The sequence below is a fragment of the Kogia breviceps genome, chromosome 10, assembly GCF_026419965.1.
Source record: "Kogia breviceps isolate mKogBre1 chromosome 10, mKogBre1 haplotype 1, whole genome shotgun sequence".
In the NCBI taxonomy this organism is placed as follows: Eukaryota; Metazoa; Chordata; class Mammalia; order Artiodactyla; family Physeteridae; genus Kogia; species Kogia breviceps.
The window spans coordinates 62695129-62720519 of NC_081319.1; positions in this window are offsets into that span (position 1 = coordinate 62695129).

Here is a 25391-nt window from a genome sequence, read left to right on the forward strand (position 1 = left end):
GGGACCCCTATAATTCGAATGTTGGTGTGTTTAATGTCTCGGAGGTCTCTGAGACTGTCCTCATTTCTTTTCATTCTTTTTTCTTTATTCTGCTCTGCAGTAGTTATTGCCCCTATTTTATCTTCCAGGTCACTTATCTGTTCTTCTGCCTCAGTTATTCTGCTATTGATCCCATCTAGGTATTTTTCATTTCATTTATTGTGTTGCTCATCATTGTTTGCTTTCTCTTTATTTCTTCTAGGTCCTTGTTAACTGTTTCTTGCAATTTGTCCATTCTATTCCAAGATTTTGGATCATCTTTTCTATCATTATTCTGAATTCTTTTTCAGGTAGACTGCCTCTTTCCTCTCCATTTGTTAGGTCTGCTGTGTTTTTATCTTGCTCCTTCATCTGCTGTGTGTTTTTCTGTCTTCTCATTTTGCTTATCTTACTGTGTTTGGGGTCTCCTTTTAGCAGGCTGCAGGTTCGTAATTTTCACTGTTTTTGGTGGCTGCTCCCATTGGCTGGGGTTGGTTCAGTGGGTTGAGTAGGTTTCCTGGTTGGGGGGACTAGTGCCTCTATTCTGGTGGATGAGGCTGGGTCTTGTCTTTCTGGTGGGCAGGTCCACGTCTGGTGGTGTGTATGGGCATGTTGGTAGCCTTATTATGATCTTAGGCAACCTCTCTGCTAATGGATGGGGCTGTAATCCTGTCTTGCTATTTGTTGGGCATAGAGTGTCCAGCACTGTTCATTGCTGGTCCTTGAGTGAAGCTGGGTCTTGGTGTTGAGATGGAGATCTCTGGGAGATTTTTGCCATTTGATATTGCGTAGAGCTGGGAGGTATCTTGTGGATCAGTGTCCTGAGGTGGGTTCTCCCACCTCAGAGACACAGCCCTGATGTCTGGCTGGAGTGCCAAGAGCCTTTAATCCACATGGCTCAAAATAAAAGGGAGAAAAATTAGAAAGCAAAGAAAGGAAGTAAGGAATGAAGGAAGGAAGGAAGGAGCATGGGAGGAAAGGAAGTAAGGAAGGAAGCAAGAAATGAAGCAAGAAATGAAGGAAGGAAGAAAGCAAGAAAGGAACGAAGGAAGGAAGGAAGGAAGGAAGAGAGGGAGAAAGGAAGGAAAGGAGGAAAGAAGGGGGGAAGGAAGGAAGGACGAAAGGAAGGAAGGAGGGAAGAAAAGAAGGAAGAAAGGAAAAAAGAAAGGAAGATGACAAAATAAAGTAGGATAAAATATAGTTATTAAAATAAAAAATAATTATTAAGAAGAAAAATTTCTATTAAAAAAGAAAACAGAAAAACGGGTCAGTCTAACCCTAGGACAAATGGTGAAAGCAAAGCTATACAGACAAAATCTCACACAGCAGCACATACATACACACTCACAAAAAGAAAAAAAGGGGAAAATAATAGTATATCTTGCTCCCAAAGTCCACCTCCTCAACGTGGGATATTTTGCTGTCTATTCAGGTTTTCCACAGTTGCAGGGCACTTCAAGTTGATTGTGGAGCTTTAATCCGCTGCTTCTGAGCCTGCTGGGAGAGACCTCCCCCTCTCCTCTTTTTTCGTACAGCTCCTGGGTTTCAGCTTTGGACTTGGCCCCGCCTCTGCGTGTAGGTCATCCGAGGGTGTCTGCTCTTCGCTCAGACAGGATGGGGTTAAAGGAGCAGCTGATTCGAGGGCTCTGGCACAGGCCGGGGGGAGGGAGGGGCACGGATTCGGGGCGAGCCTGTGGCGTCAGAGGCTGTCATGACGCTGCACCGACCCAAGGCGTGCCGCACATTCTCCCGGGGAAATTGTCCCTGGATCCCGGGACCCCGGCAGTGGCGGGCTGCACAGGCTCCTGGGAGAGGCGTTGTGGAGAGTGACCTGTGCTCACCCACAGGCCTCTTGGTGGCGGCAGCAGCAACCCTAGTGTCCCACACCCATCTCTGCTGTTCGTGCTGACAGCTGCGGCTGGCGCCTGTTTCTGGAGCTCCCTTACGTGGTGCCCTTAATCCCCTCTCCTCGCACCCCAGGAAGCAAAGAGGTAAGAAAAAGTCTTCTGTCTCTTCGCCAGCTCTGCGCCTGTTTCTGGAGCTCCTTTATGTGGTGTGCTTAATCCCCTCTCCTGGCGCACCAGGAAGCAAAGAGGGAAGAAAAGGTCTCTTGCCTCTTCGGCAGCTCCAGACTTCTCCCGGACTCCCTCCCGGCCAGCCGTGGTGCGCTAACCCCTTCAGGTTGTTTTCACTCTGCCAACTCCAGACCTTTCCCTGGGATCTGCCCAAGGCTCAGTTCCCAGCCCCGCCCACCCCGGCAAGTGAGAAGACAAGGCTCTCGGGCTGGTGAGTGCTGATCGGCATGGATCCTCTGCGGAATCTCTCTGCTTTGCCCTCCGCACCCTGTGGCTGCGCTCTCCTCCGAGGCTCCGAAGCTCCCCCCTCTGCCCCGCGTAGTCTCTGCCCGCGAAGGGGCTTCTAGTGTGTGGGAACCTTTCCTCCTTCACGGCTCCCTCCCATTGGTGCAGCTCCTGTCCCTATTCTTTGTCTCTGTTTATTCTCTTTTCTTTTGCCCTACCCAGGTACGTGGGGAGTTTCTTGCCTTTTGGGAGGTCTGAGGTCTTCTGCCAGCATTCGGTGGGTGTTCTATAGGAGAAGTTCTATGTGTAGATGTATTTCTGATGTGTCTGTAAGGAGGAAGGTGATCTCCGCGTCTTATTGTTCTGCCATCTTCTCTCCTCCCCAGGATGAGTCTGACGATGCTCTGAACTGTCTCTGAGAGGTGGGCTGAGGGCAAGGAATACATTTATGAGGGAAGTCCACGTCAATCCCCTGGATCAGAGCATAAATGCGAGAATGCCCTTCTGTTGGGTGCGAGAGAAGGAGAATAACAAGAAAATAGAAAGAGCTTAAATCAAAGCAATGTTAGAGAAGCAAAGCAAAAAAAGAATGTCAGAAGGAAGTCTGATCATATATGACATGTTTGAGGGTACTCAGGAATTATATATTTAAAAACTGTTGAATGGGGTTAATGAGAGAATATAATTGACTTTACAGAGAAATTTAATTGAAAAGTGGGACGGAAAGGTACATTGAAAAAGATAATTACTTTCTTTTCCAGCATTTCTGAGAGCTGATCTTTTTCCTGAAAATCCTCCCACTCAAACACCTCTGTTTCTGTGAGCTTTGGGTGAGTTAATACGTGTGTAAAGGGATTACAACTATATGTAGCCCATCGTGGGCAATATGGAACTGTTTTCTGTTATTATTTTTATTATTTAGAAGACTTTAAAGACATTGTGAACAATGTAATAAATCAAGTAGAGATCAATTTAAAGATGGTTAAGAAAACAGCAGGTTCTTCTTGAATCAAAGAAGATTATATTATGGTGATATTAAGAGTGCTTCGGAGCTTAGGATGACAAACCCCACACACACCCCAACACACACACACACACACACACACACACACACACACACACATAATGATCAGGGAAATCCAGGTTCTAGGGACAGAAGCCAAGGTCTGGAAGAGGCTCAGAGATTACAATAGTAGGGATAGGGAAGGGTAAATGCTGCTTATAGCTGGTCAAAGATCAGGTAGGCAGTTAGTTAAAAGGTGGAGCTATGCATATTGTCTTCAGAGCAGAATTGTAAAAGTGGAGATATTAGAAGTATAACAATTCTAACATCCATAGGCATTGTAGCTGGACCTGATATCCAAGTGGAATGAACATTTCAGAATTAACATAATGATAACATAATATACTTTACAGAGATTGGTTCAAAATGGTGGAGTAGAAGGATGTGCACTCACTCCCTCTTGTGGGAGCACCAGAATCACAACTAACTGCTGAACAATCAATGACAGGAAGACACTGGAACTCACCAAAAAATATACCCCACATCCAAAGACAAAGGAGAAGCCACAATGAGTTTGTAAGAGGGCCATAATCACAATAAAGTCAAATTCCATAAAAGCTGGGTGAGTGACTCACAAACTGGAGAACAATTATACCACAGAAGTCCACCCACTGGAGAGAAGGTTCTGAGCCCCACATCAGGCTTCCCAACCTGGGGGTCTGGCAATGGGAAGAGGAATTCCCAGAGAATCAGACTTCGAAGGCTAGCAGTATTTGATTGCAGGACTTCAACAGAACTGGGGGAAACAGAGACTTCACTCTTGGAGGGCACACACAAAGTAGTGTGTACACCAGGACCCAGGGGGAAGGAGCAGTGACCCCATAGGAGACTGAACCAGACCTACCTACTAGCATTGGAATGTCTCCTGCAGAGGTGGGGGTGGCTGTAACTCACCATGGGGACAAGGACACAGGCAGCAGAAGTTCTGTGAAGCACTCCTTGGTGTAAGCCTTCTCGGAGTCCACCATTAGCCCCACTAAAGAGCCTGTGGGCTACAGTGTTGGATCTCCTCAGGCCAAAAAACCAACCTGGAGGGAACTCAGCGCCACCCATCAACAGACAAGCAGATTAAAGTTTTACTGAACTCTGCCTTCCAGAGCAACACCCCGCTCTACACACCACCAGTCCCTCCCATCAGTAAGCTTGCACAAACCTCTTAGATAGCCTCATCCACCAGAGGGCAGATGGCAGAAGCAAGAAGAACTACAATCCTGCAGGCTGTGGAACCAAAATCACATTCACAGAAAGACAGACAAAATGAAAAGTCACAGGACTATGCCCCAGATGAAGGAACAAGATAAAATCCCAGAGGAACAAATAAATGAAGTGGAGATATGCAAACTTCAAGAAAAATAATTCAGAATAATGATAGTGAAGATGATCCAGGACCTCAGAAAAAGAATGGAGGCAAAGATGGAGAAGATGCAAGAAATGTTTAACAAAGACCTAGAAGAATTAAAGAATAAAAACCTAGAAGAATTAAAGAACAAAGAAACAGAGATGAACAATACAATAACTGAAACAAAAACTACACTAGAAGGAATCAATAGCAGAATAATGAGGCAGAAGAACAGATAAGTGACCTGAAAGACAGAATGATGGAATTTACTGCCATAGAACAGAATAAAGAAAAAAGAATGAAAAGAAGAGAAGACAGCCTAAGCGACTTCTGGGACAACATTAAATGCAACAACATTCAGATTATAGGGGTCCCAGAAGGAGAAGAGAAAGGGAAAGCACCTGAGAAAATAATTGAAGAGATTATAGAAAAAAAATTCCCTAACATGGGAAAGGAAATAACCACCCAGGTCCAGGAAGTGTAGCGAGTCCCATACAGGATAAACCCAAGGAGAAAACATGCTGAGACACATAGTAATAAAATTGGCAAAAATTAAAGACAAATTACTGAAAGGAGCAAGGGAAAAATGACAAATAACATACAAGGGAACTCCCATAAGGTTAACAGCTGATTTCTCAGCAGAAACTCTACAAGCCAGAAGGGAGTGGCATGATATACTTAAAGGGATGAAAGGGAAGAACCTACAACCAAGATTACTCTACCCAGCAAGGACCTAATTCAGATTCAATGGAGAAATCAAAAGCTTTAACGACAAGCAAAAGCTAAGAGAACTCAGCACCACCAAACCGGCTCTACAACAAATGCTAAAGGAACTACTTTAAGTGAGAAACACAAGAGAAGAAAAGGACCTACAAAAATAAACCCAAAACAATTAAGAAATGGTAATAGGAACATATATATTGATAATTACCTTAAACGGAATGGATTAAATGCTCCAACCAAAAGACACAGGCTTGCTGAATAGATACAAAAGCAAGACCCATGTATATGCTGTCTACAAGAGAGCCACTTCAGACCTAGGGACACATACAGACTGAAAGTGAGGGGATGGAAAAAGATATTCCCTGCAAATGGAAATCAAAAGAAAGCTGGAGTAGCAATACTCATTATCATATAAAATAGACCTTAAAGAATGTTACAAGAGACAAGGAATGATCAAGGGGATCATTCCACAAAGATATAACAATTGTAAATATATATGCACCAAACATAGGAGCACCTCAATACATAAGGCAAATGCTAACAGCTATAAAAGAGGAAATGACAGTAACACAATAATAGTGGGGTACTTTAACACCTGACTTACACCCATGGACAGATCATCCAGACAGAAAATTAATAAGGAAACAAAAACTTTAAATGACACAATAGACCAGATAGATGTCATTGCTATTCATAGGACATTCCATCCAAAAACAGCAGATTGCCCTTTCCTCTCAAGTACACATGGAACATTCTCCAAGATAGATCACATCTTGCATCACAAATCAAGCCTTGGTAAATTTAAGAAAATTTGAAATCATATCAGGCATCTATTCTGACCAAAACGTTATTAGATTAGACATAAATTACAGGGAATAAAATGTAAAAAACACAAACACATGGAGGTTAAACAATATAGTACTTAATAACCAAGAGATTGTTGAATAAATCAAAGAGGAAATTTTAAAATACCTAGAGACAAATAACAATGAAAACACAACAATCCAAAACCTATGGGATTGCAGCAAAATCAGTTCTAAGAAGGAAGTTTATAGCAATGCAATCTTACCTTAAGAAACAAGAAAAATCTCATTAAACAATCTAAACTTATACCTAAAGGAACTAGAGAAAGAAGAACAAACTAAACCCAAAGGTAGTAGATGGAAAGAAATCATAAAGATCAGAGCAAAAATACATGAAACAGAAACAAAGAAAACAAGAGCAAAGATCAATAAAACTAAAAGCTGGTTCTTTGAGAAGATAAACAAAATTGATAAAACTTTAGGCAGGTTCATCAAGAAAAAGAGGGAGAGGATTCAAATCAATAAAATTAGAAGTGAAAAAGGAGAAGTTACAGCCAACACTGCTCAAATACAAAGCATCCTAAGAGATTACTACAACCAACTCTGTGTCTATAAAATGGACAACCGGGAAGAAATGGACAAATTCTTAGAAAGGTATAACTTTCCAAGACTGATCCAGGAAGAAATAGAAAATATGAACAGACAAATCACAAGTAATGAAATTGAAATTTTGATTAAAAATCTTCCAATAAAAAAAAGTCCAGGAAGAGACGGCTTCACAGGTGAATTCCAGCAAACATTTAGAGAAGAGCTAACACCCATCCTTCTCAAACTCTTCCAAAACATGCAGAGGAAGGAACATTCCCAAACTCCTTCTATAAGGCCACCATCACCCTGATACCAAACCCAGACAAAGATACTACAAAAAAAAACCACTACAGACCAAAATCACTGATGAATATAGATGCAAAAATCCTCAACAAAATACTAGCAAACAGAATCCAACAACACATTAAAAAGATCATCCACCATGATAAACGTGGATTTATCCCAGGGATGCAAGTATTCTTCAATATATGCAAATCAATATGATATATCATATTAACAAATTGAAGGATAAAATCCATATGATCATCTCAATAATTTCAGAAAAAACTTTTGGCAAAATTCAACACTAATTTATGATAAAAACTCTCCATAAAGTGGGCAAAGAGGGAACATATCTCAACATAATAAAGACCATATATGACAGACCCACAGCAAACTTCATTCTCAATGGTGAAAAATTGAAAACATTTCCTCTAAGATCAGGAACAAGACAAGGATGTCCAGTCTCACCAATATCATTCAACATAGTTTTGTAAGTCCTAGCCATGGGAATCAGAGAAGAAAAAAATAAAAATAATATGAATTGGAAAAGAAGAAGTAAAAGTGTCACTGTTTGCAGATGAAAAGATACTATACATAGATAACCCTAACATTGCCACCAGAAAATTGCTAGAGCTCATCAAGTAATTTGCTAAAGTTGCAGGATACAGAATTAATGCACAGATCTCTGGCATTTCTATACAATAACAATGAAAATCAGAAAGAGAAATTAAGGAAACACTCCCATTTACCATTGCAACAAAAAGAATAAAATATCGAGGAATAAATCTACCTAAGGAGGTAAAAGACCTGTACTCAGAAAACATCATCTTTCTTTGATGAAATAAATCAAAGATAATCCAAACATTTGGAGACATATACCATGTTCTTGAATTGGAAGAATCAATATTGTGAAAATGACTGTACTACCCAAAGCAATCTACATATTCAGTGCAATCCCCATTAAATTACCAATGACATTTTTTACAGAACTAGAGGGAAAAAAAATCTTAAAATCTGTATGGAGACACAAAAGACCCTGAATATCCAAAACAATCTTGAGGGAAAAAATGGAGCTGGAAGAATCAGACTCCCTGACTTCAGACTATACTACAAAGCTACAATAATCATAACAATATGGTGCTGGCACAAAAACAGAAATATAGATCAATGGAACTGGATAGAAAGCTCAGAGATAAACCCATGCACCTGTGGTCAACTAATCTATGACAAAGGTGGCAAGGGTATACAATGGAGGAAAGATAATCTCTTCAATAAGTGGTTCTGGGAAAACTGGACAGCTACATACAAAAGAATGAAATTAGAACACTCCCTAACACCATACACAATAATAAACTTAAAATGGATTAAAGACCTAAATGTAATACTGGACACTATAAAACTCTTAGAGGTAAACATAGGAAGAGCACCCTTTGACAAAAACCACAGCAAGATATTTTTTGACCTGCCTCTTAGAGTAATGGAAATAAAAACAACAAAAAAAAACAAGTGAGACCTAATGAAACTTAAGAGCTTTTGCACAGCAAAGGAAAATATAAACAAGATGAAAAGACCACCCTCAGAATGGGAGAAAATATTTGCAAATGAATCAACAAACAAAGGATTAATCTTCTAAATATCTAAACAGCTCATGCAGTTCAATATCAAAAAAACAAACAAACCAATCAAAAAATGGGCAGAAGACCTAAATAGATATTTCTCCAAAGAAGACATACAGTTGGCCAAGGGACACATGAAAAGCTGTTCAACATCACTAATTATTAGAGAAATGCAAATCAAAACTATAATGAGGTATCACCTCACACTGGTTAGAATGGGCATCATCTGAAAATCTACAAACAACAAATGCTGGAGAGTGTGTGGAGAAAAGGGAACCCTCTTGCACTGTTGGTGGGAATGTAAATTGATACAGCCACTATGGAGAACAGTATGGAGGTTCCTTAAAAAACTAAAAATAGAATTATCATATGACCAAAAAAATCTCAGTACTGGGCATATACTGAGAGAGATCCATAGTTCAAAAAGACACATGCACCCCAATGTTTATTGCAGCACTATTTACAATAGCCAAGTCATGGAAGCAACCTAGATGCCCATCAACAGGTGAATGGATAAAGAAGATGTGGTACATACCTACAAATAATATTACTCAGCCATAAAAAGGAACGAAATTGGATCATTTGTAGAGATGTGGATGGAGTTAAAGAGTGTCATACAGAGTGAAATATGTCAGAAAGGGAAAAACAAATATTGTATATTAACGTGTATATGTGGAATCTAGAAAAATGGTACAGATGAACCAGTTTGCAAAGCAGAAATAGAGACACAGATGTAGAAAACAGATGTGTGGACACCAACAGGGGAAAGCTGGGGAGGAGGATGAATTTTGAGATTGGGCTTGACATATATACACTAATATGTATAAAATAGATAACTAATAAGAAACTGTTGTACATAAAATAAAATAAAATTCAAAAAAATAAGATAACTAATAACCTACTGTATAGCAAAAAAATTATACTGTACAGCTTACAGACCTCACACTTCTCATAGTAATGCATACATACACAGACACATTCATATGTATGTATATGTGCATTATATACATGTATATATATATGCAAAGTGCACTATATACATGAGGATATATCTTATCATAAATTAGTGGGAAGTTAAAGTTTTGGAAAGATAATTAATAAGATAGATGGTTTAACTTATTATTCTACTAGTAATTTCACTAATGATTTTTCCTTCAATACTTTATTCTAATTAATAGAACACAAAGTGTTTTACAGGTATAATTTCCTTATTAAAAACATTTTACTGAAATATTTTTCATATCCTCTTATAAAATAAAAAAATACAAAGTATCTCAATGTCCATGACTAATAGGCTCTAACTGACACTTACTGACTGATAGGCTCTAACCAACACTTGCTTTTAAATAGGCTTGATAATTTTTGGCTCACTGTGTTCCTATGCATTGTTGATGTCATTTTTATAATTTTAAATGTTCAACGAGACCTCTCTTAGGTTTCTCTTTCATCTGCTTTATATTTCAAATAATGAATTCTCATCTGTCACAACCGAGCCCATTTGGGTCTTTACAGCAGTTATCTCCATACATTCTCAGTGTCTGTGTAAGAAATATACACTACCTTCTTTTCCCATCAGTCAGCAAATATCAGAATATTGAAGATGTCTCTCATTTTACTACACAGAATAATTTTGAGATTATAAGCATTGGTCTTTTACCTTTTTCACTATCACAGAACATTATACTCAATGATACATTCACTTCAATGCCTTCCAGTTTTCTCAAAAGATTATTTCAAAGTGTAATTGTTTTATATGAAAGAGTGAACACCCATATGTTACCATGGTATTGACTGTTGCAAATCAATATGTATATACTCTTACTGTGCAATCAGGAGTGGCACATCGTGCTCCCAAGTGGGCAGCAAGTACAGAACAAATCTTCACCGCAGAAGACTAACTTCATATGCATTAGTATATGAACCAACTAGTTACTATCTTCTACTAATGCAGAATATTTTATGGAAATATCTCTTTCACTATCTGTGAGCATAAATCATCAAAATGAAGAGCAGAAAGACATCTATTTTATTTTACTAGAAAAAGAAGAAAATGCAACTTTCTTATCCTTTGGAGAAATATTTAACAAAATGTTTTAAAGCCCTTTTTGGAAATTTATTGAATTTACTCTATTCACCTCAACAAATTAGTAGCAAAATAAGGAACTGCACTGATAAGAAAATACCTTTCAACTTAGAGATCAATGGGATGATCATTGTTTTATGATCCTAAGAAGGAAATTCAATGTTCACTTTTTAATAGGATTGTAATTTGAATTCAGTGAAGTTATCATTTGTAAATGTCCTCATCTAATTAAACACAAACAAATATATCTTAATTCATGTCCCCAACAGAAGTAATCCCTTTGTATCACAGTTAAGTTCAGTGTTTCCAAAAGATTTAAATAACTGAGAACTGTGCTTAATTAAAAATAGCTAGTTATTCCAATTAACTTTCTGTTAAACATGAGTGATGGTTCGTTTCCAATGTTCTGTGCTATAAATAGTGACAATTACTTCATTTATGTGTTAGTCAGCCAATAAATACTGAATAATGACTACCTACATGCATAGAACTGCTCAAGTTTGGCAGTTAAAAACTCTCCAGTTATCAAGGAACATATAATCTCATAGGAAATTAAAAGTATATATGTAAATAACTGAAATAAAATATAGTAAATTTTAAATTGATAATTATGTTCTAAAATGAAAAATAGTATCTTACTTTTATGTTTTCTCTTCATCATCATCATCACTATAATACATTTTATTAGACCTTTAGTTTCTGAAAATTTAGTTGACCTATTCTTGACAGTATCATACTCTCAATGATGATGATGGTGGTGGTGATAATGGTTATGACATTAGCTAAGAGTTATTTGACATTATTGTCAGTCCCTGCTCTAAGTAGCTAATATGTATTAACTAGGTAAAGCCTCACAACATCTCTATGAGTTAGGTGTGATGATATTCACCATCTATAGAGAGGAAACCTGAAAGTCACAGAGGTTAAATAGTCTACAGGCAGCTGGGAAGCAAAATTAGGCTATATGATTCTAGAGATCAGATTGTCAACCATTACACAATATTTTCTCTTAAATCATAGATAGAACAAATAATTATATAGTTATAACTATATAAAAATATATATTCTATAGTAAGAGTTGACAAAATTTTCCTGTAAAGAGCGAGATAATGAATATTTTAAGTTTTGTGGATCACATAATCTCTGTTGCACATACTAAACTCTACTGTCATAATGCAAAGTAGACATCAACACTATGTAAATGAATGGGTGTGGCCGTGATCCAATAAAATTTTACTTAAAAGCAGTCAATAGGTTAGATTTGGTCCATGAGCAATAGTTTACTCACAAAACATCAAGTGACAAAATATTAGATATGGTAGAGTTTTGATTAATTAAGTATTTTTATTTATTTTGATTCAATTGTTATGAAATGTTTTCCTAAATGTAGATAATTAAGAAGACTTTTAAAATAGTGATAAATTAATTGAGCTAGACATCCCAAAATAAAAAATGTTGTTCTCTCACATCTTCAATTGGTTCCTTGCAATCACTCTTAGTAACCTCTAAATACTTGATGAACTACTTGTACTCCATCTGCTGTGTGACCCTAGAGAAATTAATGTTTAAAGAATTTAGGAACTTTTCCAATATTTAAATTGGAGTTAAAAATATAATTGTCATACCTAAGCTCATATTTCCATGAAACCCAGATTTTTAGAACCTCCTTTATCAGATCAAAATTGTCTCTTAAATTGAATTCTTCCAAAATTGGCATTCTTTTCTTAAATCCAATTTTATGAAGCATAATTTAAATACAGTGAAATGCATTATATGAGGTACATGTTTGATGAGTTTTGACAAGTTATATACCAATATAAATAGTATGGCAGTCAAGATATAGAACATTTCCATCACCATATATGGTTATTTCATGCCATTTCCTAAACGATCACCACCTACCACCAGGCAGCTATTAATATGCTTTCTTTCACTATAGATCAGACTTTTTCTTTCCTACAGTTTCATGTATATGTTTACACACAGTATGAAATCTTATATGTCTTGCTTCTGTTTTTCTGCAAAATAATTTAGAATTTCATTAAGGCTGTTGCATATATCAATATTCATTCTTTTGGTTTTGAGAGATATCCCATTGGGAGAATACACCAGAAATTTTTTAGCCATTTATTTGCTGGTGAACACTTGAGTTGTTTCCAGTTTGGGACTTTTATGTATAAAACTGCTATGAATATTCATATACAAATCTTTGTGTGAACATATGTTTTCATTTTCCTAAAGTACAACTCGGGATTATATGGAATGTCTGATTTTGACTTTATGTAAGAAATGTCCAAATGTTTTTAAGTGTCCAAATATAGCCCATCAGCTATATTTGAGATTTCCAAATATTCTACCTCCTTGCCAACACTTGATATTTTAATTAGTGTGTAGTGGTATCTCATGTGTTTTTAATTAATTTCCATTACCCTAATGGCTAATGAATCTTAACGACTTTTCATGTACCTGTTTGCCATTCACACATTTGAATGTCTCCTCAAACTTTTTGTCTACTTTACTAACAAGGGTTTTACTTTAATCTTATTGAGTTGTAAGAGGTCTTTATATATTCTGGATGTTCATTTATGCAGATTCAAGTTTCTGTTTCATATATTTCTTCTGCTTGCAGAACTTTGAACATTTCTTGCAATGCAGGTATACTGGTAATAAATTCTCTCAGCTGTTAATTTTTTAAAAACTCTTACTTCTCCTTTAATTTGAAAAGAGATTGTCCCTGGATTACAATTCTATATTGAAGATTGTTTTTCTGTATTGAAAATTGTTTCTTTTTTGTTCTTTAAAAGATGCCAATCAATTTTTTTCCTGCTTGTATATTTTCTGAAACAATGTTTGCTATATATTTAATCTTTTTGTTTCTCTGTATGTAATGTGTTCTTTTTCTCTGGATACCTTCAAGATGTCGTCTTTACTTTTAGTTTTCTGTTCTTTGAATATGAGTGTGTGTGTACTAATCCTGTTTGGAATTCTCTGAGGTTAGAGCTGTAGCTAGTGTCCTCCATTATTATTGTATCATTCTTGGTCATTATCACTTCAAATTTTTTTCTCTACTCTTTCTCTTTTCCTTCTGAGATCCTAATTATATGTATGTTAGACCATTTCATATTGTTCTACAGCTTTTTTATACTCTGTTCCCTCTCAATCTCCTCCTCACCCCCGCCTGTCTCTCTTACCTCTCTTTGTGTTTCAGTTTGAGCAATTCCTATTGACCTTCTGAAAGTTCATTCTTTCTATCCAATCCAAGTCTGTGTCCCATATACTGATGAGTTAGTTGAGGGCATTATTCATCTCTGTTACCATATTTTTTCCTAGCATTTCAAATGGACTCTTTCTTGTAGTTTCCATTTTTCTCCTGACATTACACATCTTCTATTGCACGTTCTATATCTTTTCTACCAGAAACTTTAACACAATAATTATGTTTATTTAACATTATTTTGTCAAAGCTTCCAACATCTGGGTGACCTCTCAATCTGTTTTTCTTTCCAGTGGGTTGTTTACCTTTCCATTTTGTGTATCATGTTTTTTTTGTTGTTGAGTTTTAGTCATTGGGTATGTGATAATAGTGACAGAAATAAGTTATTTTCTAATCTGGAAACAGCCATACCTCTTTCTAACTGTGAGGGTAGAATCAATCTAGTCATATGTTGAGGTGGTTCGGGGTTTTGTTGTTGCTATAGTTACTTTTAGTGCACTTCCAGCTTCAAATTTCTCCACTTTTACCTTATATTTAGAGTGAGGACTTGGTTGCTGGAAAATTTGCTCTGTATTCCTATTTCATCTTCACTGCTTCCTGAACTCTTTCCAGACATTTGCTACTTCCTGGAACTAACAGCTGATGGCAGCTTTCTTGGTGCTTGCTAACCTGGCATTGCAAAGTAGGGATCTGCTCTGATGTCCTGGCCCAGTCTGTGTTTTAAGCAGGTGCTGTGTCTGTGTATCTTCACGGTGGGGTTTTTGAAATAATAGTTCATCCTTCAGCTGTACAAAATTTCTGATGGTCTTGGCTCAGGATGATTTCTTGTCCCTTTCTCAAGGATAGAGAGGTTTTTCCTGTTCTCCTCTTCAGAAACAATGGGTCTTCACATGTGTCTTAGGGTAGTGTTTGCTGCCCTTCCCCCAGAAGATGAAGGCTTTGTTCTGTAGGAAATTAGGATCCAAGTGGGGTTTCCCAAGGTGACAAATGCTCTATTCCTCTAAACCTTCAAAATCGGGACAGTTTATTCGGTCAACCGTCATAATGTCACCTTTTTCATGTAGAGGAGGCACTGAATGAATGCAAACTTCCATATGTCTTCAGTGTACAGAACTTCTAAACTCTGACATGAGCCCACACAGAGCCTTTCGTATTCATTAAAAGTTTTAGCTGAATTCTTTCCTGCCGTATGGAAGCTTCACTTTCCTCCATGATCTGCCTTATATAAACCAGCACTCATGCCCTTGTTCCACATGAAATTGTCTGCTTTGGATAACAGACTGGTTAATTTCCCTACGACCTGACCTCTCTGATAGTTTGAAGGAAAGTTATGATTTTTGTAGATTATCTGTTTTCCATATGCTAAGCAAAACCCAGAAGTCTTGCACTTTATATACATTGTTATTAATCTTTACTAAAGCACTGAATCTTTTCTACTATTATCATCTCCATATTATATATAAGGAAACTGAGTTGTAGAGAATTTAAATCACTGCACAATACCTTTCAGCTACTAAATGACAAAACCTAGTTCTTTGGCTTCAGGATCAGTTCACTGTATAGAGTTATCTATACCATAGGTTAGAAATGCTATAAAAATGAAAAGTAAATACAAATAATATTTTACCATAGTCCAGGGTGTCTCCCGGGGGATTTGAAACTCCATGGATTTCAAAAAATGAATATTTCAGCTTTCCTCCCATATTGTGCTAGTGATAACAAGAAATTATGCTAAATGAAAAAAAACAGACATATACCATATAACTGCATTTATATGAAGTTCCAGAATAGAAAAACTAAGCTCTGGTAATATAAGTAAGAACATCAGTGGCCTCTTGAAAGGGGGAGGTGGGTGGAGAATGTCAGAAAATGGAACAAAGAAAATTTATTATACGATAATTTCCTTTATATTGACTTTTAAGGTGGTTAAATGATATACATTTTAAAAACTCAGGGTACGATACATTTAAAATATGTGTATTTCATTATAGATAAATTGTACTTCAATATATTTCAGCTATGTGCAGATTAAAAAAAGGAGAGAAATTCAGGTTTAATGATCTTGAAATATGGTTTGTTCCATAGAAACCTTTACTTCTAATTAATATGTATACTTTTAAACATTTTAATGTGCATTATTATTATTATTTGTGTGTGTGTGTGTGTGTGTGTGTGTGCTAGGCGGACCTCTCACTGTTGTGGCCTCTCCTGTTGCGGAGCACAGGCTCCGGACACGCAGGCTCAGCGGCCATGGCTCACGGGCCCAGCTGCTCTGCAGCATGTGGGATCCTCCCAGACCGGGGCACGAACCCGTGTCCCCTGCATCAGCAGGCGGACTCTCAACCACTGCATCACCAGGGAAGCCCTAATGTGAATTATTTTGTTTAATCTTTATACTGGGAGGAGTTTATTACTATTATGTCCATTTTGTACATGAGGTCTTCTGACTGCAAGTTTAGTTCTGTTGAAAGAGTTGGCTACATTGTGAATTAGAAACATTACAACAAGTAAAATAAAAGCATTAATACCTTACTGTAATCAACAGCATAATGTGAGAGGTTTGCAATTCCCATGTAGCCACTTTTCCCCCTATTAATACAGGTAACAATGAAGGTCCCACCTTCATCACAGAAACCTCCACACCCTCAATAGATATGGAAATGTTATTCTTGAGTAAATGTCTGCAATAAAAATGCATTATTATAATTTCCTTTTTCAAGTTAAGTGACAACATTTTTGGTCAATCAAAATGAGTTTTTCCAAAATGCCTACAACACAATATGCCTGCTCTTTTACCAGGTTAATGAAAAATATTTATTTCATTTTTACTTTGTTCATTTACATACCATCTGTTACCAGAGTGTTTGGAGTACTTTGATAGGACTATTTGCACATAATTTATAATGAGATGAACTAACCCTATAATTATCCAAATAAAACATAAAATCAATAAACTAGAGACCATTATTAAATAATTGTGGCTATCACAAGGGTCGGGCAATGAGTCACAAAATATGGGTATGTTCAGTGGATGCTATAATTACAGTTTATAATATGGTTTTTAGACCTGACCTTCCATTAAGACAAGGTATTATTGCTTATTTATGTTCCCTTTGATTAAGTGTTCACACAAAGCCCTGGCTCTCAAAAATTATCTTAATTTTCAATATGGTAATGGAGGTGCATTTGCAGTTTCAAAGCTACAGGACCATATCTACATAGCTGCTTACTGACTGCAACTCATGTTTCACAGTCCAACAGCCACCACGCTCATTGAGTATTTACAAGACTTGTACTTTCCCTATCTTCTCAAAGGTGGACCTGTGCACAGAGGTGCTGATGGTGACTCATGGGGATTCAACTTCAAAGGCTGAGCCCTAATGTGTCCCATGGATGGCCGCATAATTTAGCTCAAACTGAGCTTTCTCATTTCCAGTGGCTGCACCAACTAGTCCTGGCTCTCACTGTTGTTATGTCCCAGTTATTATTTGCTCAAAATGTACTTCCTTTTGCCATTTGCCCTCATCTTGCCTGCAAGGCTTGAGATTGGTTTGAAAGCAAAGCTAAATGGAAGTGAGCATTTATTTGTTCAATGTCAGGAATATTGACAACCTCCCAAGACATCATTATTTCAGGATCTCCCTAACATTTGGTGCTGATTATAGTATCCAGGGCCACTGGCAAATTATTTTCAGAAGAACCATATGGCTTTATTGTCCAAGTAAGGTTTATTCTATAACTGGAAGGTACCTTTAAAATAATTTCAAGGCTGAAAGAAAATGGTTAAGTAGTTGCCAATTTCCTCTCTGACACTATTGCTTAAATTTTATTTACTTTAAAAATCTGTTTTCTATTCTGGTCTCATAATATAATAAGAGAGAGAGGAAATTAAGGGGTGGTTGTGACTCTTGAGATCACAAAGCTCATCTCCAACCTCCTTGGTTAGACAGCAGATAGCCAATGCCCACCGAAACACCAAAGCCGCTATCTCTTGGTGTGATACTTGGGAACAGCATTCTAGACGGAATTACCTTCCTGTCTTGAGTTCCTTGGTTCCTGTTAGATTCTTCATTAATCAGTGCAGTGCTGTAAGTGTTGATTAGATAGTAAATAAAATAATAACACCCCTTTCTGATTTGCCACCTTAGACTGTTTGTTACTCCTAAGAGCCTGGTTTTTGGAGTTCTATATATAACTTGAATTACTTATTGAATTAAAGAAAAAGAAATCTGCAAGTCTCTGCAAGCAGAATGCATATTTCTCTTGATTCTTTTTTTCTGAGACATTGTAATCAGATACTACAGGCCATAAGTAGCAATGACAAAGCAGAAATAGAGTTATCCTAAATGAGACCACCACACATGTGAAACCTGGATTCAGATTGTGTTTCAGTCTCATGTTCTGGGCAATGAATAATGAAAATGTATCCATCATCAACCTTTCTGCCTTTGTTTTTGATGGCCAGTTGTTCATACAGGTGCTTCCCTAATGAAACCAACACGTGATTTTTCAATGTTTTCAAAAACATTTTTTCAAAAGCCAGCATATACATGTTTTCCAAAGTCCTATGTCTGTGTTTGGTTGAAACCTTGAAAGGTATATCCTTCACCCCTTCGTAGTGTGGACATAACCATGACGCATGAGAAAAGGTATTGATACTAATCCTGAAGTGGACCTAATTTCAAGTTCCCTGCCGAACAGTTACTAACTACGTGATCTGAAATAAGGTGAATAAAATTTTTGTGTTTGAAACCCTTCTTTATAGAATGGGAAAACCCCTTGTCTCACAGGTTATTTGGGGAATGGAATGGTGTGAGACACTGTGCTCTGTAATTAGTTATCTATCACACAAAGATAAGGTTTGCTATAATAAAATTCAACTTATAAAGAAAATAATCTCATTGCAGTAGAGTGTTAGCTAACTATTCTTAAAACCATGAGGATGTGATTGATAATAATATAACATATATTATGATTATAGATTTCCCTTTGTAAGAAAAGAAACATAAGCCTTCTTTAATACTCAAATGTTTTGTTTGCTTATTGGGTTTTGCTTTTTTTTTTTTTTTTTGGTATGTAGTGATAATCAGGATATTGAAAGTTCCCAGAATCCCAAGTGTTGCCGTTATGGTGAGAGAACGTCATCTCCAGCTCACACCTCCACTGTAAGCCATCAGTTCCTGGAATAGTGCTGACAGTAATTAAGATGATGTTGCATCTCTGGTGACAGTTTTTGGAAAATTATAGGATGTTGTGTTCCATTTGTTTCAAATTTGGTGTTAAAAGATGGCAGAAATGCAAGTGTTACTACCAGAAAACCACTTTTCTGCTCGTGACAATGAGAAAACCAACCTGTTTCTTAGAGGCAGAGGTGTGGTGATGACAATCTGTCAGAGAAGTTCAGAAAGCACTAAAATACTGAAAAGATATGTTTTCCTTCACTTTGATTTAAACTTCTGAATACTTTTCCTTTGCTTAGCTGCTGGTATGATTTGTTTGAGTTATGGTAGATGCAATAAACTTTTAAATTTACTACACCTAAGTATTTCTAACTAGATAGTTAAAACTTAAAATATTCACATGGAGAGCAATCATTTTAAGAGTCATCACAGGAAGCAACTGTAAGATGCCTATATTTTATATAATTATATAACTCATTCTTTGTCTTTCTCAAGAGAATTTTGTATGAGACAATAACTTTAGAAAATGATATTAATATATCTGATGCCAGAGCTATTACCAATACTAATTTGCACCTTTTACACTACTTTGAATATTTTGTTTATGCTGAAATGTCAACTATGCAACTGAAAATGACCCCAAAGGAACACTAGCCATTCATCTCTTTGGGTAGAATGGCCCCATATCATCCCTGACAATATGAAATACTCTGAGATACAGGTTTGCATACATTTTGTGTTTATAGATGATTGCAGAGGATAGAAAATCCCATAGATAATATATCTTTATTTTCAGGAACCTCCAACACAGTGGTACACTTATATGTGGTTGTAAGGTGGTACTGGTTGAGATCCATGTTTTCAGTGGGTGTGGGAGAGTGGCTAACTCAAATCATGCAGTGATTAATGTGCAGATACTGAAGTTCCTAAATGTTCCAGAGTCAGAAGAATACCTGGATCTTCATACAAAATTCTTGCGCTCCCTGGTAAAGGAAAGAGATTCGACTCTTTTGTTGAACTGTGAAGAAATACAGTAAGTATAGGCATAGAAAAAAAAAAACTTTATAGTTACCAAAGGGGAAAGGTTGGGGGAGGGATAAATTAGGAGTTTGGGATTCACATATACACACTACTATATATAAAATAGATAATCAACAACAATCCCTGTAATGTATAGCACAGGGAAATCTACTCAGTACTCTGTAATAACCTATATGGGAAAAGAATCTGAAAAAGAATGTATATATGTGTAAAAAAAATCACTCTGCTGTACATCTGAAACTAACACAACATTGTAAATCAACTATACTCCAATATAAATAAATTTTAAAATTTTTTTTAAAAATAAGTAAACCAGGAATGAGGATATGTCTTCTTTATAAGAATATAGTTATATAGCAACCAGCATCCATTCCTTTCCTTCCAACTGCTTCACTAGAAAATGCCTGAAACATATTTTTCCTAAGTTCCAATAAGTGATGCCCTCTTATTAGGCAACTGCTGAGTCAGGAAGATAGCTCAGTTTCTTCTGCTACTAGTGCACAGAGAGAGGAGACAGCTGAAATTAGAGCCTAGACCCCCTCCACTTATCATAGTAAAGATAAGTACCTTCCATGGGTCTAGTAGATCTTTTGCATGCTTGGAGCATCTTAGCCATTCTTGCCAATATCTCCAAGAGGGCCAGCTTCTGGGACAGGACCCCAGCTGCCCCAGGCTGTGGGGTACACAGCCTGTAGCAAGGTCTGGAGGGGGAGAGAAAAGAAGAGGTTGCATTTCAAGAGGCTCTCCCAGGCCAGCAGATGATGTGGGGGAAGATCCAGTCCTTTGATGAACCAGCAAGTGCACCCACAGGAGATGGCATTAGGATCACAAAATATGAAAGGAACAAAGAACCAGTAACTAGTAGGCAGAGAAATAATGACAACTAGCATTGTCACCACAACACCCTCAGCATCCTCCACGTGTGAGGCCTGGGGCTACGCACATTGTCCTTTCAACAGGCACCAACACCCAAAGAAGGGTCTGTGCACCTCTCTTCCTGGCCCCAGGGAGGAAGAGAACTGGGGACACTGGTGGAAGGGGAAGACCACACCGTCTCCAGCCCCATGGTGGGAGCGCTCAGCCTGACAGGGCTGGCAACGGGGACAAGGAGGGTTTGGAGTCAAATGTGAAATTTAAGTATTTAAATGAACAAGACACATGTTTTAATTACTGAAATGAAACTCTTTTCATAACTAAAATTTGATGGACTTGGGCTAAGATATGCCAAACAGAGGAAAGAGACAGCTATAGAGAGCTTAGTTGTGGCCTTTGCAGAAAAACTAAACATAATTATTTTCATCAATGAATCGAGACTCCTAATTAAACTGGTAATACATTTTTAATATTCCAGCTAGGAATTTTGAAAGATTTTGCAAAAGTGCAATTATCATCACATCTTTGTGCATAAACCTAGAGCTTTCTTTTGCAAATTTCTTTTGTCTTTATTTTGTTTTTACATTTATCTGTCTAGAAGGCCCAGTTCGTATAAAACTTCATATTCATATATTGTGAGATATAATAAAATTATTGGTGTTTTAAGCCATGAAATTTAGGGATAGTTTGTGCAATGCAACAATATTTTGGGATAATATTTTTTGTTTTCTTTTCCTAATAATGCAAGCCCTTTCCTCTGTCAGGTGGTTAGGGTGACAGCTGATCATTCTGATTCTTCCTCAACTGAGCTGAGGCTGGAGTGAGTTCACCTGTTTGTGGTTCAGCTGGACTGTGCAGGGGCAGCAATGTGACATGGTTTTTGTTCACCTTACATTTCAACTCTGGCTGAGCCCTGGAATCAAGCGCCCTGAGAATGTGTGGGATTAAGAAATTGCTCTCTGCTGTCCTGTACCCCTACCCTGCCATGGACCTTTCTTGGTAAAATCTGAGTGTGTGTGTGTAGAGAAAGAATGGTTTGGCCATTTGATTTGCTTTTGCATCTGGGCTTATCATAATTGTGTTCCATTCTGCCTACCCACACCTCATCTAGGGCTCAGGTGGTTTCTGTTTGTCCCTGCAAAGATGCTCCAGGGTAGGGCCACTCCTCAAGTAACCTGGAAGCACAAATGTCTGTCCTGGGTGTGGAAGTTGTAGCTCTTATTACTCACATCAGGAAGGCTTGTTTTTCTCTGCAATTAAGTTCTTCAAGGTTTTCTTGAGTCTCCTGCTCTTGCTGGCCACATAAATTATTATAGTTATTATTTGTTCATGTTTTTTTTGTTGTTGTTATCATGAGACAAATATCTTTCCCATTCTCTGCAGCCCAACTAGAAGTCTAAACATTTATAGTTAAGGCTATTGTTAGCTATTTCATGTTTTGATTCCTCTTGCTAAAATAAACTTTTGCATTATAACTTCTACTTGAATGATGATTTTGTTTCTTCTTTGATTCCAAAAGTTAAGTCACTTAATTCAATTTTATATCTATTGCATTGGATAGAACTTCTTAACTGGAACAAAACAAAACACTTACAAATAAAATACGATGCTGGTAGTGGTAACACCAGCAGAGTTTCCCAACAAAATATAACACTGGCTGTTAGGTTATAGCAGAAAATTTTCATCATATTAAGGAAAGATTCTCCCATTACTTTTAATTTTAGGAGGCCTTTATCAGGAAAATTTGTTAAATTTATACCATCATTTGAGAGACTTACATGGTTTCCTTTTTGGATCTGTTGATGTGATAAATTATATTAATAGATTTCCCAAGATAAAGTCATTCTTTGATTCCTGGAGTGAGCACATCTTAATCATAGTAGTTGATTATTTTCTTCTGTAGTCTTGAAATTGATTCTGATGATGTTATATGGAAATTTACATCCATGTGTTATTTCCAAATTGTTTTTATAGCAAGAATGGGAAATGCCATCATCTGTATAGCCACATGTGTACATGGAAGATATTCTAATTTGTGAAAGCAAATGAGGGTAATGATTCATTATTTACATAATACTTGTCAGCAGCTACTACTAAAAAAATCAGAGTTGGAGTGAGACCTGAAACTTGCTGTCATTAATCTGTGCTGCTCATTTTTTCTGTTCTCATTGTCAGTTTTAGCACGAATTTGCATAATATTCCCTCTTTTGACGCTTTACCAAGAGTATCATGTAAGTTTTTTATTTCTAGAAAGTTTAAAAATATCTGTCCCAGAGCCATTTTAGGAGGTGATTTCTTAACTTTTTCAGTGTCTTCTATGGCTGTTAATTTACACAGAATTTTACAAATTCCTACTTGGTTTATTCTTAGTAAGCTTTACATCATCAGAATATGGGTTAAGTTAAACTTTTCTACTCTTGAGATAAAGACAATCAGTGAGTGGCACTAATTTTTTAATGTCATAAAAATGAGATAATGGTACTCTACATTCTCACATTTATATACTTACATTCCAATTCTGGCCAAATATTGTCTTTCAAATGTATTTCAAATAATCATATTTTGTATTTAAAAAAATTATTTTTCTTAATATTTTGTATATTCTTGAAATGCTTTGTATTGTCAGTTCTTTGAGTGGAATTTTGCATTAGTCCTTTAGCTCAAACTTGTATAATTCTCCTAAATTCTCACTAAGTTTTGTCCACTTACCAAGTCTGCCACTTACCTAGAAAGTATGTTAAAATCTCACACTAGGGCTTCCCTGGTGGCGCAGTGGTTGAGAGTCCGCCTGCCGATGCAGGGAACGCGGGTTCGTGCCCCGGTCCGGGGGGGTCCCACGTGCCGCGGAGCGGCTGGGCCCGTGAGCCGTGGCCGCAGAGCCTGCGCGTCCGGAGCCTGCCCTCCGCAGCGGGAGAGGCCACGACAGTGAGAGGCCCGCATACCAAAAAAAAAAAAAAAATCTCACACTATGTTGGTGAATTAGCTACTTCTACCCATAATTCTTTCAGGTTTTTCTTTATGTTATATAATATGGTATGTTAATGAGTCATACACATTTTGATTTGTTATAATTTTCTGCTGAATTGAAATTTTTGAAAAAACTTTTGGTGATTATTTCATCTTTAGTAATGACTTTTCTTTAAAGTCTATCATATTTGAGATTATTATAGTTACACACTTTTTTATTGTTTACATTTGTCAGTTAAATTTTTGAATTTTGAATCTCATTAATATTTCAGAATATTAATATTTTATGTGTGTCTTTTTTCAACAACATATTGCTGGGCTGAAAATCTTTGCTTTTAGCTAGAACACTTAGACCTTTATATATACTCTCTCTTATTCTGTCTCATACGTTCTATTCAGATCTCTCTTCTTCCTTTTCTCAACATCTTTGGGATCAGTTAAGTAAATTTTCACATTCTATTTCTCTTATCCACATATTTGGAAATAATACACTTATTCTTTAATTGATTTTATGCTAGATTAGCACATATCAATATTGAAGTTAATATCTCTTTCTTCTCTAGAAAAGTATAATCATCCTAGAATATTTTAATTATAAATACTCTGTCCCAAATTACATACTAACATTTTCCAGTATTTAAATCTATCTTGGTTTTTTGTTACTTGAATCTCATCTATATGACATTATTTTCATTGTCTTAGTTAATGCTTATTTAATTTGGCAACACACTTATCAATCTTTCTGCTCAGTGCCTCTATGTGAGATTATTTTCTCTCTAGCCAAAGTACTCATTTTAAAATCCTTTCAGTGAGAATTGACTACTTACATAGTCTCTCAAGCTGTGTGTGGGGGGTGGGGGGTGGTGTGTGTGTGTGTGTGTGTGTGTGTGTGTGTGTGTGTAACAAAATCCTTATTTTAACATCATTTAAAACTAATTTTGGTGATTGGTTCGACATGGAGGAGTAGAAGGACATGCTATCACTCCCTCTTTCTAGAAAACTGGAATCACAACTAAATGTTGAACAATCATCAACAGGAAGACACTGGAACTCACCAAAAAGATACCCACATGCAAAGACAAAGGAGAAGCCGCAATGAGATAGTAGGAGGGACACTATCACAATAAAATCAAATGCTATAACAACTGGGTGGGTGACTAACAAACTGGAGAACACTTATACCACAGAAGTCCAGTAACTGGAGTGAGGTTTCTGAGCCACATGTCAGGCTTCCCAACCTGAGGGTCTGGCAATGGGAGGAGGAATTCCTAGAGAATCAGACTCTGAAGGCTAGTGGGATT